This window comes from Aquarana catesbeiana, linkage group LG06, assembly GCF_042186555.1.
Source record: "Aquarana catesbeiana isolate 2022-GZ linkage group LG06, ASM4218655v1, whole genome shotgun sequence".
In the NCBI taxonomy this organism is placed as follows: domain Eukaryota; kingdom Metazoa; phylum Chordata; class Amphibia; order Anura; family Ranidae; genus Aquarana; species Aquarana catesbeiana.
The window spans coordinates 319,565,426-319,580,771 of NC_133329.1; the positions used below are offsets into that span (position 1 = coordinate 319,565,426).

Below are 15,346 nucleotides of genomic sequence, written 5' to 3' on the forward strand. Positions count from 1 at the left end.
AAAAAAAAAAGGCAATTTATTCTTAAATATCTATATGCAGTGGTAAATATAAATAGCCAGCTATATGGTTAGAGAGCAAACTCTCTAATCCACTCTGAGAATAACAGAGAGAAGAGATATACTTTATATACTATTAGAGATTGAATCTGGTAAATATCATCAGACTCGGAGATCACATTTTTTATTTAAAGAAAAAAAAAAAAAAAAAAATAGGATTTTTTAAAACAGCTTACCTGTAAAATCCTTTTCTTTCGAAGGACATCACGGGACACAGAGCCACAGTAATTACTGATGGGTTATATAGGTATCACTGGTGATTGGACACTGGCACACCCTATCAGGAAGTTCAACCCCCTATATAATCCCTCCCCCTTGCAGGGATACCTCAGTTTTGTAGCCAAGCAATATAGTGTATTAGAAGAGGGGCGGGACCTCTGTGTCCCGTGATGTCCTTCGAAAGAAAAGGATTTTACAGGTAAGCTGTTTTAAAAAATCCTATTTTCTTTCTCGAACATCACGGGACACAGAGCCACAGTAATTACTGATGGGATGTCCCAGAGCAATGCTACCTGAGGGGGGGAACCACAACCAAGTAGGGTGCAAACAGACCTGAGGACCCTGTACCGCTGCCTGCAGCACACTACGCCCAAAGGCGATATCCTCATGCCTTCTAACATCCACCTGATAGAATCTGGTGAATGTATGAACTGAAGACCAGGTTGCGGCCTTGCAGATTTGAGCCATAGAGGCCCGGTGATGCACTGCCCAAGAAGCACCAATAGCCCTTGTGGAATGTGCCTTGATCTGAAACGGAGGAATCTTCTGTTTCAAACCGTAAGCTTGAATGATCAACTATCGAATCCATTTAGAAATGGTAGCTTTTGACGCTGCCTGTCCTCTATTGGGACCCTCTGCCAGCACAAACAAAACATCCGTCTTGCGGATCTGAGCAGTTGTCCCTAGATAGGCCTTAACTGCTCTTACTACATCCAACGAATGTAGAGATCTCTCTTCCGGAGAACAGGGATCTGGAAAAAAGGAAGGCAGAACAATGTCTTGGTTTAAATGAAAATCAGAAACCACCTTCGGTAAAAAACTAGGATGAGGGCGCAGTACCACTCTATCCTTGTGTATAATCAAATAAGGCTCCTTACAGAAAAGAGCTGCTAATTCTGATACTCTTCTAGCAGAAGAGATGGCCACCAGAAAAATTAACTTCCTTGTCAACAATACCAAAGGAATCTGACTTATTGGTTCAAAAGGCTGTCTTTGTAACACAGCCAGGACCAAGTTCAAGTCCCAGGGGTTTAGGGGCGCTTTAACCGGAGGATTAAGACGCATCACCCCCTGCATAAAATTTCGGACCAAAGAATGCGAAGCAAGTGGCCGCTGAAATAATACTGATAAAGCAGAGACCTGGCCCTTGATGGTACTCAAGGCCGGCTTCATCTCTAATCCTAATTGTAGAAAATCAAGAATTCTACCTATGACATATTTCCTGGGATGCCAACCTCTGGATTCACACCAGGTTATATAAGCTTTCCAGACTATGATAAATCATCCTGGAAGCTGGCTTCCTTGCATTAATCAAGGTAGATATGACAGGACCTGAGAGCCCACGACTCTTCAGAACGTGGGTCTCAATAGCCAAACCGTCAAATTTAGCGTTTGTAAGGCAGGATGGAACACCGGACCTTGAGATAACAGGTCTGGGCGTACCGGTAGGGTCCACGGGGAACCCACCGTCATCCTTACTATTTCTGCATACCAAGTCCTTCTGGACCAAGCGGGGGCCACCAGATGTACCGACTTCCTTTCCTGCCTGATCCTGCGAAGGAGTCGTGGTAATAGCAGAATAGGCGGGAATGCGTAAATCAGTGAGAACCGATGCCACGGAATCACCAACGCATCCGTCCCGCATGCAAGAGGATCTTTTGTCCTTGCCACAAATTTGTCTATCTTTGTGTAGAATCGGGATGCAAAGAGATCTACATCTGGAACCCCCCATCTTTGGCATATGGCCCAAATGACGTCGGGATGCAGAGACCATTCCCCTGGAAGTAACTGCTGGCGGCTAGATAGTTCGCCTGCCCATTCTCTATTCCCGGGATGAAAACTGCCGATATGCATGGCACATGCATCTCTGCCCAGACTAAGATCTGGTTCACCTCCTTTTGGGCAGCTCGGCTCTGGGTGCCTCCCTGATGATTGACATAAGCCACTGCTGTGGCATTGTCGGACTGGATCCTGACCGGACAACCCTGTAGCCTGATAGTCCAGGCTTTTAGAGCTAAATGTATCGCCCGGATCTCCAGAATGTTGATGGGTAAGGTCCTCTCTGTCTTGGACCATATCCCTTGGACCACAGCCTGTTCCAGAACTGCTCCCCAACCTGACAGACTGGCATCTGTTGTTACTACCGTCCAGGTAACCGGTAGAAAGGATTTCCCCTTCTGCAGGTTCTCGGGTATGAGTCACCAATTGAGGCTCTGACGCACCGCATGCGACAGGTGCATCGGAAAGTCTAATGCCTGAACCTTCTTGTTCCAGGTCAACAGAATACTGTGTTGCAGCATTCTTGAGTGAAACTAAGCATAGGGAACTGCTTCGAATGAAGACACCATCTTCCCTAGTAGCCTCATACAAAGGCGGACTGAGGGACCCTTCTTGGTCCTTACTGTCAGAATCAGCTCTCTCAAAGCAGTGATCTTTGCCTGGGGTAGAAATATTTTCTCCTGGCTTGTATCTATAATCAGACCTAAATACTCCAGTCTTTTTACTGGTTTTAGGAAAGACTTTTCTAAGTTGAGGATCCAACCCAGGTGTTCTAGATACCTGACTGTGGTCCTCAAGTTTCCATTCAAAGAGGCTACCGACCAGTCTATCAAGAGCAGGTCGTCTAGGTATGCTATGACAGCTATACCCTGAGCCCTTAATCTGGCCAGAGGAGGAGCCAAGATTTTTGTGAACACTCGAGATGCAGTGGCTATCCCGAAAGGCAGAGCCACAAACTGGAAATGGCGCCCTCCTACCTCGAAGCGCAGAAACTTCTGATGAGCAGGAAAAATGGGCACATGCAGATATGCATCTCTGATGTCTATTGATGCCAGAAATTCTCCTCCCTGCAGGGTGGGAACTACTGTTCAAATTGATTCCATGCGGAAGGATTGAATCCTTAGGAATCGGTTCAGATCCCTTAAGTCCAGAATGGGCCTGACATCCCCATTTGGCTTTTGGACCGTAAAAGGGTTGGAATAGAAGCCTAATCCCTGGTCCTTTGCGGGAACTATCATAATGACCTCCTGCGACAAAAGTCGCCCTAACGCTAGAAGGAGCGACTGGTACTTCTCTGGGTCTCTGGGAACACCTGATCTGAGGAACCGAGGAGAGGGGAATTCCTGAAACTCCAGCTTGTACCCTAAGGTTACCGTGGAGATTACCCATCTGTCCTGGAAGTCCTCCTGCCAGAGCTCTGAGAACTGTCGCAGTCTTCCCCCACTCGAGTGAGCGGGGGCGCCCCCTCATGCAGAGGTCTTAGTGTTTTGCCTAGTAGGCTTCTTTCCCCAGGACCTCTTTTGTCCCTGGGGTTGACTCTTGTCTCTGGACCCCGATGGAGGCGGCCGTCGAGACTGCCTGGAGGCTGAAGCCCCCGGCGCTGGGGAAAGAGTCCGTTTGAAAGAGGGACGCTTACTCTTCTTCTTGACAGGTAAGGGAGTGCTTTTCCCACAAGAGATTCTCTTGATATAGTTATCCAAGTCCTCTCCAAACAACCTTGCACCACGAAATGGAAACCCAGCCAGTAGCTTCTTACATGGTGCTATGGCTGACCAATTTTTCAACCATAGGATTCTACGTATATGCACCAACCCCAGTGAAAGACGGGAGGTTTCCACGATAGAATCTCTAATGGCGTCAACCACAAAGCATAAGGCCGCTGGAAGGTTAGCAAACCCCTGGGCCTGCTGTTCAGGTAATACTTTGATGACCTGCTTAACATGGTCTCTTAAGTATTGACAGACTCCAATCGCTGCTACTGCAGGTTGGGCCACTGATCCTGCTAAGGAGAAAACATCCTTCAATAGGGATTCCATCCTTTTATCTACAGGATCCCTGAGCATCTGAGCATTGTCTACAGGACAAGTCAGGCTATTATTTACGGAGGAAATGGCGGCATCAATAACCGGTATTCCCCACATTTTAATAAACTTTTCTTCCATCGGATAAAGTGTTGAAAACTTTCTCGGCGGAAAAAAACGTTTGTCTGGGTGATCCCACTCAGAATAAATGAGCTTTTCAAGTAAAGTATGAACAGGAAAAGCATGTGCTGCTTGGAAAGGTTTCAGTGACCCCAAAGCAGAAGAGGATTCTTTAGCAGTTTCAGGTTCGGGCAACTTAAATGTGGAGCGGACCAATCCAGTGAGGATCTGCACTAAGACTTTCTCCTCTTGGGAAGTCGCAGAGGGTCCCTCTCCACCTGATTCCTCTGAAGAGGAATCATCCGTCCCATCCCGATCCTCTGAAAGGGATTCATCTCCTTTATCCCAGAGCTCCTCTGTCTGAGGGTCTTGGGGAACAGAGGAAAGCCTAGTGCGTTTTCTTCCACTGAGTGAAGACGTAATCACGGCCATTAATCTTTCCTCTAGACCAGGGGTCTCAAACTGGTGGCCCTCCAGCTGTTGCGAAACTACAAGTCCCATGAGGCATTGCAGGGCTGACAGTTACAAGCATGACTCCCACAGGCAGAGGCATGATGGGATTTGTAGTTTCGCAACAGCTGGAGGGCCGCCAGTTTGAGACCCCTGCTCTAGACCATTAATGGTTGAGGAAAAAACCTCTTGTGTAATATATACAGGGGCTGAAGTGCCAGAAGCAGGTGTAGCCCCTGACCCCGATGGCTCTCCCTGGCTAGCCGTCCCTGGCCCATCTTTTAGGGGGGAGGATGCTGCCGACAGGGGGCCCTCAGAACCTGAACGAGATCCCCTAGTGTCTCTGGTTCCTGGGGTGCTTGAACCTCTTCTACCCATAGTGCAAAGCAACAAGGTGTGAGGTATACAAATGAACACTGCCTGCTGAGCGATGTAGTCTGGCTAAAAGCCTTGCTACCCAATGCTCAGTCTGGTGTTACTTCAGTAAATGCTGCCTAGGAGAATGCCTGTGTCCCACCTTACATGCGACTGTCAGCTCTGTGTCTCTCAGAAGGCTGAGTGCACCTGTACAGAGTGCCTTTAATAGCCTGCAGCTGGCCTGAGTGGGAGTCTAAGCACTCTGTGCTGACGTCCCGCCCCTCCCCCTCTACCGCCCCCCCTTCGAGTTTTGAAAAAAAAACCAAGCGCTTCCCACGCTGGCCGACTCTCCTGTTATGCTTCTGGAGGAAGGCTGGGACCGGGGGGGGGGGGGTTTGGGTTGGGGGGAGGCAGGTACAAGATCTGCCTGAACGGCTATCTTCAGAGATGGTGGCCATTAGGCCGCAGAGCCCGGGTGGTATAACCACTTTCTAGACCCCTGTGGTCCCTCTAGCCTGGGGGGAACATTCAAACATGAGAAATCCCTCCTACATCTTACCTTCTTTGCAGCCAGCTTGAGACGCTGTGAGGAAAAAACACCAACGATGAACACTGAGACAGACAGTCAGCATGTGCAGGTTGTGCTCTTGGCAGCCCCCGGTGGTCACAATAGGCATAGCATGCATTTACCTTAAAGGAGAAAAGCCACTAGAACTCAAAAATTCTGTGGAATCTCCTCTTACCTTATCCAGCCGCAGGGTGCTGTTTACACAGACCCAATCTTCACCTCTCACAGTGGGCTCCGTTTGAAAAAACCGTCAGAGACTGGGGCCCCCATCAGTAGGGGGATCCAACAGTTCTGGGACCGTAAAGCACCTCGCCAGAAATTAGGAAGTTTAGAGCCATTTTCTGATCTGCGGGGTCCAGCTCTCTAAAAAGAGAAGCATTACGGGTAAAACCTCGTTTCTTCGGACACGAGGCCCGGGTACCATTCAATTCGGCCATGAAAAGACACTTTGAATGGATCCGGTTCGCCTGGCTTGCCCCAGTATAGGATATCAGGATATTCCCTTTGGAGCTCAGCACAGGACATCTTTACACGTCCATCACCTAAGACACTGGCGTAAAAACTGAGGTATCCCTGCAAGGGGGAGGGATTATATAGGGGGTTGAACTTCCTGATAGGGTGTGCCAGTGTCCAATCACCAGTGATACCTATATAACCCATCAGTAATTACTGTGGCTCTGTGTCCCGTGATGTTCGAGAAAGAAAGGTAATTTTAAGAACGTTCGTTAGATTTTCTCATCGTTAGTGGGGTCAAATCGACGTTCATTTTTGACCACAGTGATGGGAAAATTCGAAGGAGAAGAATAGAAAACTTCTTGGTCAAAAGGAACTTTCAGACAGTGTGTGTGGTTTTCGTTCAGAAACTACATTCATTTTAACTACTTGCCGCCCGCCCACTCTCAAATGACGGCTGGGCGGTGCGGCTCACGTTCTGCGTGGTCGTCATACGAGTATCCCAAATGAGGAGCTTGAGACGATCTGGGAATTTCTGATAATCAGCCGGCTGAGGTAAGCCTTTTGCTTACATTTGAGTTATCAGACTTCCTTGATCGATAAGGCCTTTTCGAGACAAAGGGTGCCTATTTTACTCCCCTTAATTGAACTGTATTGATTGATGGTTATATGTTATGTTGTCACTGTCTACTGTCCATCGGAGTGTTATAGATAAGAAAGGGAAGAATAGTGCTGTTCACAGCTATATGTAGTACATTTGCTAGATAAAGTAGTTTAGAGGCAAGAGGGTATAGGCACACGTAGAGAAGACTGGCCAGTCATTGTGGGCATTAAATTAAGTAAGGGGGTGAAGGGTAAGAAACCCTCAAAATGCCCAGCGCAAGAGGAGCGCTATAAAATATATGAACCGAAGGTGTGGTTCCGCCTATACTGAGCCCCTAGAGTAATAGTTAAAGTGGACAGGGATCCACAATCTTAACTGGGTTACCACCAAAGTCCGCAGGGACTAAGAATCCTGCAGGGAAAACAGCTAGAGAAACAGCTATCTACGTGAGAAGGATGGATCAAGGGTGACAAATAACACTAGAAAGAAAGGGACATTTTGATGTTAAATTGTGGGATGAATTTGGGGTCAGGCACTACAACTAGTAAAGTCAGTCAACAGAGAAATGAGAGTTAAAACAGAATACTTTTATATGTTGTCAGAGAGAGAAGATGGGATGAGCACTATGGCTGCCCGTCTGATCATAGAAGGTACAGTATGTGAAGTATGGTATTACAATACATGGGATGCAAAGGATATCAGAACAAAATAAAGAATGCAGAAGTTAAGCAGGGAAATTAAATGAGTTAAAAGAAAGTGAGAGAACGATATGCATGTGTCGTGTACAAATGGGAAAAATGTAAGTGATTATAGAGAGATATTTGTGTATGTGTGTGAATGTTGGAACCTTTAGTTCTATCTCTTATGTGTGTCATGTATGAAGATGTGACCCACTCCTTTGCGCTCTCCTGAAAGAATGTAGCTGGGATGAGAGATCAGTGATAAGCTGGAAGGACACCATGCCAATTTCAGTTTTTTAGACAAAACATTTATAACAAAATGTGCTGGGTTAATTAATCTAATCATAAACAATGATCAAAATTATTTTTGAATCTGTTTTACAAACATGGTAAAATGAAGGTTACATTTAACCATGTATTACACGAATTAAATATCCTTTGATAGTGGAAACAGCGAATTAAAAAAAGGGAAATTAAGTAAAATGAAGTATTATGTTCCCCTTTAAGGAAGTTTATCTGTGGATATATATTAGTGTGTAATATTGAAATTATGATTTGAGTATTAATATAGATATATTTAGACAACCTTTGGTTGGAAATGAAATCCAGGTTATTGGGGAAATTTGTAATGAATGGGATTAGTTTAGATTAAGATAACAATTTTGTAATTTTACATTTCTACAATAAGCCCTTATTGAGAGAAAAAAAATATTAAGATAAGGTTGTTATTTGGAATACAGCTACCATAATATTTAACAAAGTCAAGATGGATGGGATACATAAGAAGTTTTTCTACAAAAATGAAATCTAAAGGTCTTATAATAACTTGATGTGCGGTCCATGATGTGAGAGTAATAATGAATAAAATTTAAATAACAGACCCATCACATCTACACACCCTGTTAGGATAGATAGCACCTGCAGCCAATTGTATAGTTTTTGATGTGGCTGAGAGCTTTCTGTTCTGTCATATACACAAGGATTGTTGGTCCTTTTGTTTTTATTTTTATTTTTGAAATAAAAAAGAAGAATGTGTGGATTGTGAAATGATGTGCCCTTTTCCTTGTAAGTGCTGTTACAGACATTATTTTGGTCAAATATTTAATTTTTAATGGTCCCACATTCTGCGCAGCAAGTATAAAGCTAACAAAATGTTTGTCTAATGAAAATTTGAAAATATGAATTTGTTTTGTTTGTTTATGTACAAATCTATCAATGAAAAATGCGTACATTTGAATCCAGCCACCTTATTACCTCTATTGGAGAAGGCTGGAGACAAAGGAAGCCACATGTGTTAAATTGATGACGTAGGAATCAGCTGCTGTGAGCCCAGTGCAGGACACACTCCCTGAAGACCCAGATATTTAATTCTTTGTAGAGTAATTCCTGGTTTTATACTGAGGATGCAGTTTATCACCCAGAAGGATACTCTGTATTCAGAGTCATTGGATCCTTTTTCCCCAGCTCAAGAAGCAGAGCTCCATGTTTTAGCAAAGCCTGTGAGCTATAAAAAGAGTATATATTTATATAGTCAAGATATAGAGAGCTTTTGGTTCCATTTGAAGGGCCAGAAGTTTGTTTTTACTTCGGCAGGTAAACCAATCAAGCATGCCAAGTTAATCTGATCGGCTGTTTTCAGCCTTCCAGGTTCTTGCTGAGGTAACCATACTAACTTTAAAACTCACACATGGAAGCAGTCCAGGTGACTAAGGATGTTGCATTACAGCCCCGGACACTTGCTGGGTCTGTGCAACTCACAGATTCCACCCTAGTTCTGGCCCAGTATAGCTGGGATTAACAAATTCAACTTTAAGAACCCCAGAAAGAGAACAACAAGTGGTCCACAGGGGGCAACTTCTTATGAAACAGGATTTTGGAAAAGGTGATCATTTATGTCTGCCAGCCACTCTTTTCCCTCCAGCTTGACACATGGACCATGTCATCAGTCACAAGCAGTTGTGGCTGCCTTAGTAAATGAGCATGGGATAGAGCCAGGGTTCTCCACAGTTTTTTTTTTTTTTTTATAACATACCACTTCTTGTTTTACGTGTTACCAAAGGTGTTACCAAAAGCTGAGCATCCTTTCCAGAGATTACAAAAAATAGGATTTTTTAAAACAGCTTACCTGTAAAATTCTTTTCTTTCGATGGACATCACGGGACACAGAGCCACAGTAATTACTGAAGGTTATATAGGTATCACTGGTGATTGGACACTGGCACACCCTAATCAGGACGTTCCACCCCCTATATAATCCCTCCCCTTGCAGGGATACCTCAGTTTTGTAGCCAAGCAATATAAGTGTATTAGAAGAGGGGCGGGACCTCTGTGCCCGTGATGTCCATCGAAAGAAAAGGATTTTACAGGTAAGCTGTTTTAAAAAGTCCTATTTTCTTTCTCGAACATCACGGGACACAGAGCCACAGTAATTACTGATGGGATGTCCCAGAGCAATGCTATCTGGGGGGGGGGGGGGGGGGGGCAACCACAACCAAGTAGGGTGCAATCAGACCTGAGGACCCTGTACCGCTGCCTGCAGCACACTACGCCCAAAGGCGATATCCTCATGCCTTCTCACATCCACCTGATAGAATCTGGTGAATGTATGGACTGAAGACCAGGTTGCGACCTTGCAGATCTGAGCCATAGAGGCCCGGTGATGCACTGCCCAAGAAGCACCAATAGCCCTTGTGGAATGTGCCCTGATCTGAAATGGAGGAATCATCTGTTTCAAACCGTAAGCTTGAATGATCAATTGTCGAATCTATCTAGAAATGGTAGCTTTTGATGCTGCTTGTCCTCTACTGGGACCGTCTGGCAGCACAAACAAAACATCCGTTTTGCGAATATGAGCAGTCGCTTCCAGATAGGCCTTAACTGCTCTTACTACATCCAAAGAATGTAGTGATCTTTCTTCCGGAGAACAGGGATCTGGAAAAAAGGAAGGTAAAACAATGTCCTGGTTTAGATGAAAATCTGAAACCACCTTCGGTAAAAAACTAGGATGAGGGCGCAGTACCACTCTATCCTTGTGTACAATCAAATAAGGCTCTTTACAGGAAAGAGCTGATACTCTTCTAGCAGAAGAGATGGCCACCAGAAAAATTAACTTCCTTTTCAGCAAGACCAAAGGAATCTGACTTATTGGTTCAAAAGACTGTTTCTGTAACAAAGACAGAACCAAGTTCAAGTCCCAGGGGTTTAGGGGCGCCTTAACCGGAGGATTAAGACGCGTCACCCCCTGCATAAAGTTTCGGACCAAAGAATGCGAAGCAAGTGGCCATTGAAATAATACTGATAAGGCCGAGACCTGGCCCTTGATGGTACTCAAGGCCAGCTTCATCTCTAATCCCAATTGTAGAAAATCAAGAATTCTACCAATCATATATTTTCTGGGATGCCAACCCCTGGATTCACACCAGGATATATAAGCTTTCCAGACTATGATAAATCATTCTGGAGGCTGGCTTCCTTGCATTGATCAAGGTAGATTATCACAGGACCTAAAAGCCCACGACTCTTCAGAACGTGGGTCTCAATAGCCAAACGGTCAAATTTAGCGTTTGTAAAGCAGGATGGAACACTGGACCCTGAGATAACAGGTCTGGGTGTACCGGTAGTGTCCACGGGGAACCCACCGTCATCCTTACTATTTCCGCATACCACGTCCTTCTGGGCCAAGCGGGGGCCACCAGAAGTACTGACTTCCTTTCCTGCCCGATCCTGCGAAGGAGTCGTGGCAGTAGCAGAATAGGCGGGAATGCATAAATCAGTGAGAACCGATGCCACGGAATCACCAATGCATCCGTCCCGTGTGCAAGAGGATCTTTTGTCCTTGCCACAAATCTGTCTATCTTTTTGTTGAATCGGGATGCAAAGAGATCTACATCTGGAACCCCCCATCTTTGGCATATGGCCCAAAAGACATCGGGATGCAGAGACCATTCCCCTGGAAGTAACTGCTGGCGACTTAAATAGTCCGCCTGCCAGTTCACTATCCCCGGAATAAAAACTGCCGATATGCATGGCACATGCATCTCTGCCCAGACTAGGATCTGGTTCACCTCCTTTTTTTTTTTTTTTTGGGAAAATAGTCTTTATTGAAATTAGGCATAAATTTATACAGCTCATTTGAGGTCTATGCATAGAGACATACAATATTATCACATGTGGTACGTTTACATACATCAGCGCCTTGCAAGGCTGGCGTTGCATAACAAAGATACATCTATTGTTAATAGCTCTGTAAAGTTCTAACAGACTGAATTGGAACGTTTATTATATAGTTGTGCGTTTTGGTTATTAGGTGTTGATATTCTTGTTTTCACGCATTACTATACACATGTCTCCCCGTCTCCCAGCCATCCGTCCCATATCCTTGAGTATTTGTGACTGTTTCCCCTGTGTTTGTAAATCAACTGCTTGTATGGGAGGGAATTGTTAACTTCCCTCTTCCAGCTTGTTATGGTAGGGGTTACGTTCTGCATCCAAGTCTTAGCAATCACTTTCCTGGCCAAAAACAGGACTTCAGATATAAATGTGGCTTGGTATTTATCAATATCCACGTCTGGAAGAAGACCGAGTATGCACAGTTTTGGATCCAACACCACAGGGGAACCCATTTGGTCGTGTAAGAACTTAATCACTTGACTCCAGTATGTTTGAATAATAGTGCATTCCCAGATTAAGTGAAAGAAGCTACCCCTCTCTGCCTGGCAGTGAGGACATACTATGGGCCGTGTAGGTTGAAATTTCCTTATTATGTTAGGAGTAAGGTATGCTTGGTGAATAATGTATGTCTGTGTTAGCCTGTCAGACAGTTTTGGAGATGTTACTTTAACATTTTCTAGAATTTCCTCCCAGTCTGATTCACTAACGGCTCCTATATCTCTTTCCCATCTTGTTTTGGCTTTTTGTATCACTTCTCTAATTCTGGGTAATCTTATGGAGTAGTAAAGGTTAGATATCAAATTTTTGCGAATCGGCTCCCATTATTATATCCAGGATTTGGGGATATTCCAAGATGCTACTTTCGTTTCTGAATTGAGAACGTAAGGCATGTCGGAGTTGTAGGTATTTAAAGAATAATTGTTGCGGAATAGAGTATTCTTCCTTAAGAGTTTGAAACGCTTTGGGCCTAGCGCTTGCCATTACTTGGTGCAGGTATATAATTCCATATCTGGCCCACATAATAGGGTCTGGTATTTTTTTGAGTTCCGCAAGCTGGTCGTTAGCCCATAAAGGAGTGTGCGAGTGGATATTTCCTATTTTAAGTTTTTTCTGGGCTAGTCCCCATAATCGTTGATGATGTTTGAGTAACCCGTCATTAAATTGTGGACCTTTCCTATGAACCTGACCCCCTCGTAGTATAATTTGAAGTGGGGTAGATAAGGGACTGTCTTGGCTACTAGATACTAGTGTACTATATTGTTGTCTTTCATTATTATGGTAGTGGTGCATATGTGACAGTTGTGCCGCATTGTAGTATTCCTGCAGATCTGGCAGAGATGTTCCCCCCATATCTGTAGGGTTTTTAAGGACATTCCAAGCTACCTTATGTCTTTGATGTCCCCAGACAAAGGTGTTCAAAATAGATTCCATTTTTTTGAAAATCCCTATGGGGATATATAGTCGGGCATGCCATACCATGTAGAGGATCTTGGGTAAGATAATCATTTTTATGATATTTATCCTCCCCATTACTCCCAGTCGTAGTTTGGACCATGCTTGCGTTTTGGTTTTTATCATGTTAAACAATGGCTCTATGTTATTGGCTGTATATTCGCGTAAGTCTCTTGTAACCAGTATCCCTAGATATTTAATAGTGTTTACTCTGACTAATGGTAGTTCTGGGTGTATATTATTTGGGGGAAATTGGTCTATAGGGAGTATCTGTGATTTTTCCCAATTTATTCGTAGGCCTGAGAATTTCCCCATTTTGTCTATTGTGTCTAGAGCTGCTTGAAGTGATGGGCCCTGATCCGCTAGATAGAGTATCGTGTCATCAGCATAAAGTCCGATCTTCTCTATATAGTCGCCTATTCTGAGACCCACTATGTCCATGTCAGCTCTTATAGCTATGGCCAATGGTTCCGCTGCCAGGGCATATAGCAGTGGAGAGAGGGGACACCCCTGGCGTGTACCCCTTTCTAGGGGGAATTGCTCTGACATACAACCATTAACGAAAACCCGTGCTTTTGGTGACTGGTAGAGTATTTGTACCCACTGTATAAAATTGGGACCGAATCCATATTCTTGTAGACATTCCCATAGAAAAGGCCATTCCACTGAGTCAAAGGCCTTTGCTGTGTCTAGGGCCACCACTACTCTGGTACCTCGATTGTCGTGTTGTGCTTGAATATTTAGAAAAAGTATTCTTATATTCATGGCCGTATTTTTCCCGGGCATAAAGCCGGTTTGGTCTGGGTGAATTAAAGAAAGAATGACTTTGTTTAGGCGGGATGCTAGAATTTTGGCCAGTATCTTAATATCCACTTGAAGTAGTGAGATTGGGCGGTAGGACTCGGGGTATCTGGGGTCTTTTTCTGGTTTAGGTAAAACTATTATCTGTGCTTCCTGCATTGATGGAGGGAGTGTTTTATGTTCAAATATTTGTTGGTATAGTTTTTGCAATTTCGGGACTAGTATTTCAGGGAATGCAGTGTAGAATTCTAGTGGCAGGCCATCTAGTCCGGGGGCCTTAGATTTAGCTAGTTGGGACAGTGCTTCAGATATATCTTCTTGGCTAATGGGGGCGTCTAGTTGCTTAGCCTGTTCTAATGTGAGTCTAGGGAATTGAATTCTGTGTAGGTGATTTTTAATTTCTTGTGCGGAGTATATTGTCTGAGTTTTATATAAATTCCTGTAGAAGTTTAGGAATATGTCTGCTACTTGGTGTGGGTCTGTCACCTCGTCTCCCTGTGGGGTAGCTAGGGTCACCACTACTGGGGGTTTTTCATTTAAATGTGCTAAATATGCCAGTAATTTACCTGCTCGCTCCCCGTGTTCAAAGATTTTTTGTTTTTTGAAAAAGACCTGTTGCTTAGCTTTCTCTATGTGCATTTGGGTTATTACTCTGGATTGCATTTGTACTTTATGGAGATTATCTGTATTGGGTTCTTGTGCGTATACCTGTTCCAGTTCCTGTAGTTTGTCAGTGGTCAACTGTAATAGCAGTTTAGAGGAATTTTTAAATCTGTTTATTCTTAATGATAATAGTCTACTGGCTTGATTTTTAAAGTTGTCCCATGCTGCAGTATTTGAAGCTGTGGTTATTAAGTTGTTTAGCATATACTGTAGTTCTTGCCCTATGTTCTCGAGATCTGGCAGGACCGATAACCAGAATGGATTCAGCCTCCACCCAGAAGCGGGCATCGCTTTTAATAGAGATGCTGTTATCCAACAGGGTGAGTGGTCTGATAGAGCTCGTGGAGCCATACCCGACCCTGTAATTTTGGGTAGCAGTGCATTTGAGGCCATTATAAAATCAATCCTGGACATCGTGTCGCAGCTTACCGAGTGACATGTGTATGCTTTTTTAGTCGGGTTTTGCCATCTCCATACGTCTGTTAACGCAAATTCTGTGAAAAGTCTGCAGAGTCTGGTTTGGTGCGGCACAGTCCTGGACGCATCTCCCAGGTCTGGTCTGTCCAAATTTGGATTCATAGTTTGGTTAAAGTCACCCATCCAAATAGCTGGAACTGATGGGTTCTGTGCCATGAATGCCAATCCCTTCAATACTACCTCAATCGAAAAAGGGGGGGGGATATAACATGCCAGAATCAATAGGGAGTTGCCTCCTATAGTGGCGTGTAGGAAGATATATCTTCCCACTCTATCTGATTCTAGTGCGATTAGTTCAAAGGGCACTCTTTTGGCTACTAATATCGATACCCCCCTTGATTGATTGGTATGCGTACTGTGGTATAACCATCCTATCCATGGTTTTTTTAGGGCTACCTGCATCTGGCCTGTGATATGCGTTTCTGTTAACGCTATAATATCTGCTTTTTGTGATTTTAGAAATGTTAGTGCTGCG

The 15,346-nt window shown here is 44.3% G+C and overlaps 1 protein-coding gene across 1 annotated transcript in view; it reads right to left on the reverse strand.

Annotated features, from left to right (window-relative positions):
- The window catches only part of DNAJC10 (DnaJ heat shock protein family (Hsp40) member C10), a 130,101-nt gene that overhangs the window by 36,820 nt on the left and 77,935 nt on the right, over window positions 1-15,346 (reverse strand). The window lies entirely within an intron of this gene.